Below are 6,000 nucleotides of genomic sequence, written 5' to 3'. Positions count from 1 at the left end.
AGTGTTCTGATTCTGTTTTGGCCGAGAGCATGAAGAACAATGCCTTGGTTTCTTTTTGATTTTGATGAAAAATGATTTGCTTGGCTTGGTTGGTTTGATTTTTGTGTTTGTTTTAGTAAATTACCTAGTTGCCCTTGATTTTGTGTGGTTAAAAAGCCACCACATCTCCTTCCTTCCCATGTCATGCTTGTGTCATCCTCATGATGTCATCCTGCCCTCCTTGTCCTCTTCTCATTGGTTGGGTGACATCATCCTCTCTAATCCCTTTGATTAACTTCCTAATTGTTTGCCTAATGACCGCTGATCTGTTATACGGTTCGCTTAACTTTCGTTTTCGTTTATCGTTTGAAGGATCATACCCGGGATCTTATTACTTAGGTTCCCTTAACCTTTCTCAATATATTATATTCCTTTTATGATCCTCTCCTATAATCCTTTAATTTAAATCTTTTTTATCCTGTTACCTTTTTCTCAAATCTTTCCGTATCTAGTGTATTTCCGGGAAAAATCAAAGTGTTCGGATTTGGATTCTGACGATCTTTACATACACTTATATCCCATATAAAGTACTAATAAAATCTCAGAATATCCATATCAGAACCCCTACATAGTGTGGCATGAAAAGTTTTCTCATTCAGCAAAAACACTATTCATAAGGGTTTCAAAAATTTCCCAAAAATTGGGGTTATTACACAGAATATATGGCTATCTCTGAAGCTAGCAAGGAGATGATTTGGTTGAAAAATTTTCTTGAGGAGTTGGGCAAGAAACAGGAGGACAGTGCTTTGTATAGCGACAGTCAGAGTGCTATTCATCTTGCGAAGAATCCCGTGTTTCATGCTAGGACGAAGCATATTCAGCTGAGATATCACTTTACAAGAGAGTTGATAAGCAATGGTACTTTGTCCTTGAAGAAAATCCTTGGTTCAAAGAATCCTGCAGATATGTTGACTAAGGTGGTTACGAATGAAAAGTTGAAGCTTTGTGTAGCTTCAACTGGCCTTCAGAATTGATTGATGAGAAGGCGCTGCACTAGTTAGAGTTATTGATTGAAGAATTGATTTTACTAGACGGATCTCTCCACAAAGAAAGAAAAGAAGAACAAGAAAAGGGATAAGAGAAGAAGAGGATATTTTAAAAGAACACGATCAATCCAGAAACGGGAACTTTGAATCTCAAATTGCTTAGATCAATCCAGAAACTAAGTGATTCGAATCTAACCTTCAAAATAATCCAGTATTTGAAGTTTAGAGAAAAGAAAAACTACTCATAGTTTATCACAAAACACAAGTTTTATATCATCCATTGTCTCTCTTAAAAGATTACATGAGAAGGGTATTTATAGACTTAGACAATAACCCAAACCCAATAGGATTCTGAGAGAAATTCAATATCAGCTTGAATTAGCCAATATCTGAATTTTTCCAGGAAACAAATTTAAAAACCAAATCCGAATAGAAAAAGACAAAAATCAAATCCAAATAGGAAAATAAAATCCTAAGTGCTTAAAACAAGAAAAACCCTTTCAAGTGAAAGGTAAAAACTTGCAAGCAAAATTCGAATTAATAATTATATAATAATCAGCTACTTGTCCAACTTCGTTCATCGCTCCTTTATTCCTTGTTGTCCAAGTAAGCTGCATAACCCATGTTTGCGTCCTCTTCAATTGAACATCACCACGAGCACAAATAACCAAATCCAAATTAACATATTCATTCCTTGATCCTCATCATTCTCCTCTCCTTTGAAGAAAACTCGCCCTCGAGTTCTAAAGTATTTAAGAATAAGCACACACGAGGTGATTTCTCGTAGAACTTGAAAGCTTTGAATTGCAATTCCATGACCAGTATCTTAGGAAGTAAACTAGAAAGAATAAGATAGTTTGTTGAGATAGGTGCATTCAACAAGTTCTCTGTTGTTTTTCTTGTACAGAACCTCTTTAGTTTGGAACATATCCTCGAGTACCTTTTTCTCTTCAACCATGTCATGACACACAAGTTTAAGAGATATATCTATTTGATTTTCTTCAACAACCAAGAATTTATCATCAAGTGACTGTCTTTCTTCATCCTTCTCTATCATAGCTTCTTTTGTAACTGGTTCATCCTTTTCATCCAAACTTGATGCAGTCGCCGCATGTAACACCTGGTAATCAACAACAAGATCTGCAACATTCTCCACACCGACACAGTCTTCTACTTTAGTTTCTTCTGAAAGAGTGAACTCGTGAAGGGAAGACTTCAATTTCTCATCCTTTTTAAAAGATTCAAATTCCAATGCAAGATTGCATACATCATTAAACGAGATATATGGACTTGATTTAACCTTTCGATAAATAGGCAAATTCAATCCACGAATAAATCTTCCAATTTTAATTGTTTCCGTCTCCTCCAAGTCACAAATAAGGCGCAATCTATAAAATTCAGAAGTATACTCGGAAACACTCATAGTACCTTGAGAGAGGGATGTCATCTTCATTATACATTCGAATTTATAATGCAAAGGAATATATTTTGCACGAAGTTTCTTCTTCAGAGATGTCCAAGTCATAATCTTTTATTTTCCAAATCTAACTCTTTTTGTGTTTAGATTATCAAACCACAAGCCTGCTTTCTTTGTAAGTTTTAAGCGCTGCAATCTTGAATATTTTCATCTCAGTCCAACCTGTATAAGCAGAAATCTTGTCGACTTGTGTAACCCATTCAACAAAATCATCTATGCTACCCAAACCTGTAAAATAACCAAGCTCTATACCAGGATCATAGACTTCATCGCTATCTTTCACCTTAAATAAAATTTTATCCAATTCATCAAACCTCGATTCCGTTGAATTAGCAAGCTTTTGAGTACGTTTATCAATCTCATCCAATTTTCCAAGTAATTTTCTGAGCAATTCATCCGTAGCAATAAGAAAAATCTGAATTTTTTTGATGAACAGTGCCCGGAACAGTGCCGATGAACAGTGCCCGTGAACAGTAAACTCGTGAATAGTGCCTGTGAACAATACCCGTGAACAGTAACTCGTGAATAGTAATTTTTTTTTATCCCACATCGTTTGTGGGAGGGGCAGTTTGCTAGAATATAAGCAGCCAGATAACTCCAATTAGTATGAGGCCTTTTGGGAGGTGCCCAAAAACAAAGCCGTGCGGGCTCGGTCCAAAACGGACAATATCATACTAATGTGGAGTTAGGCCTGCTTAGCAAGCCCAACAAGTGGTATCAGTGCTATGGTTGAAACGGTCCATAACAATCTCAGATGGGCTCCAGAAGTGACCTAGGAAGAGGCAGATGGGCTTGCCCCAGAATGGGCTCAAGGAAAAGGCAGACGGGCCTTCCAGTATGGGCCTAGGGGGAGCAGATAGCCAGATGGACTTTCAGTATGGGTCGAGGGGGAGTCTGGTCACATTGGAGGAGGCAGAATCGACTGGTGTCGAGCCCGATGTGTGAAGGGGAGATTGTTAGGAGTTGTCCCACATCGTTTGTGGGAGGGGCAGTTTGCTAGAATATAAGCAGTCAGACAAACTCCAATTAGAATGAGGCCTTTTGGGAGTGACCCAAAAACAAAAATCGTTGGGGCTCGGCCCAGAGCGGACAATATCATACTAATGTGGAGTTAGGCCTGCTCAGCAAGCCCAACAATATGCATCATCCATATGGTTGTCCAAGGCCTACCCTGGAAAAAGCAAAATTTCAAGACCACTCCTACAGTAATTAAACAGCGCTGCAGCCTGATTTTGCGCAAATGTTTTAAATTAATTTATACAGAGAAAATCGAAACATATCATCTCATTGTTTTTCTTGTAAACCATGTGTTCAATATGATGCTACTAGCTTCAGAGATATACATGGTTTTTGACAATATACCATGACTCAAGTCCTAAAGCAAAAATCCAAAACTACTACTACTTTACAAAACCAGAGCTCAACCTCATTTTGCATAAATGTTTTAAATTAATTTATTATGCAGAAAAAATTGAAACATATCCCATTATTTTATGTTATAAACCATGTATATGATCTGTAAATGCTGATATAAATAAATCAACTTCGTCTCTTCGTCATTTATGTACTCACCAAATTAAGCAGAAAATTGCAAGCTAGCTAGCTAGCCATAATATAGTTACATGAAGATACTTCTCATTTTTTGTTTGTTCATTGTATTAGCTTCATATTCACAAGGTTTAGATATTGTGCTGGACACCGATGGGCACTGGGTAGAGAGAACTTCTAGATACTACATATGGCCAGTTCTCCCAGGCGGTCCATCTGGTCCTCTCACACTAAAATCTACTGATCACAGTAAGCAATGCTTGTTTAATGTTGTTCAAGAGGGAAACAAAAATGACACGGGACTTCCATTTGGTTTTATAATGGCAAAATGGAAGACAGCCGTGCCAGTGATACTTGAAGAAGAGGATGTGAACATCATGTACACGGGAAAGACATTTTGCAATGATACCACGGTGTTGAAGGTCGAGAGCAAGTCAGGAGAAGGACGTTTCGTGAGAAGTGGGGGTGTACAAGGAAACCCTGGTACCCAAACTGTAAGGAATTGGTTTAAAATTGTTAAATACATGGATGCGTACAAGATAGTTCATTGTCCTTCAGTGTGCTTTAAGTGTGGATCAATTTGCAGAGATCTTGCTATCGTTTATGAGGATAATGCATTGCGTTTAGGATTAACTACTGACATGCCTGTTAAAGTTGTGTTTAAGCTGGCAAGTTAGAGGAGATGTTTGACGTTGGCAAATCAGCCAAATAAATAAATTATCAATCACTTGATTCCAATTACAATTTTCTCGCCGAAGTTATACATCCACATATCTCTATGCACATTCTTCTTAGGACAATGGTTAAAAATACCTATTTTTTGGATAAATTTGTTCAAAATACTCATTTTCAAAAAATATGCTGAAAATACCGTTTTGGTTATACATTTTGTAATTAGATAAGTGTAATACGTATTTCAGAATTGGGTATGTAAGAAAATTACTAAAAATACGTATTTCTGATTTGGGTATTACCATTGGGATACGCATATCACAAAAAAAAATAATAAAAACTGGATATCCATTTGACAAATAGGTATTAAGTACAAAACAGGATACCTAAATAGTAAATGCATATTGAAACGGGTATTTTCAGCACTACACTACGAGAGTAGGTATTTTCATCATTTTGCCCCAAAAAAATATGTTTTTTTAACCTACTTTCTTCTTCTCATCACATGTCGTTCGCAGCATGCGTAACACAAATCACAAGAGTTTCCTCCTACTTTCTTCTTCCGACGCCAGGCCAAAATTTACATTTACAGAGTGCAGTCTGTCTTTTCTTCCCTGTATATATATGATTATGATCTGACTGCTTGCCAGCTGCATGACCTAGATAATATTGCAACTTCAGTCATATTTTACCATAATTATAAAACTAACTCCACCTCGGTTTGGAGAAATGATCTAACACGTAACTAACGACGATGATACATTACTGGCACTATGTATTACACTCAAAGAAACTTTTTCAGAAATGGTACTTCTATATATAATAGAGTATAGAAAGAAAATTTATTCCTTTAATTGGCAAAAAATATGTATTATATTATATACAATGTTAATATATGTTAATTGATTACACCAAAACTCTTAGGGTCTCTGTAACAGTCATTTTAAATGTAATGACTCTTGAGTTGTAGTGTCATAACTGATCTCCCGGTATAAATATGGGGACAAATCTTTACTTTAGTTAATGAGAAAAAAGAAGCTAAGTAATGTAAGGATATATTACTTTGTTCTCAGAAGTTGCAGAAACAATATTCATAATATTTTTGGTATCAGAGCTGTGCAACGGAAATTATGGCAGGTCCTGGAAGTAGCTGGGGCAAATCCCATTGCCACGCCTTACAAAATCAAACTACGATAATTGGATTATTCAGATGTGTGCCTTGTTGGGTGCACACGATGTTTGGGATGTGATTGAAACTGGATACGTAGAGCCAGAAAC

Source organism: Apium graveolens, chromosome 3, assembly GCF_009905375.1.
Source record: "Apium graveolens cultivar Ventura chromosome 3, ASM990537v1, whole genome shotgun sequence".
Lineage (NCBI taxonomy): Eukaryota > Viridiplantae > Streptophyta > Magnoliopsida > Apiales > Apiaceae > Apium > Apium graveolens.
Note: the sequence above shows the minus strand (reverse complement) of the source record.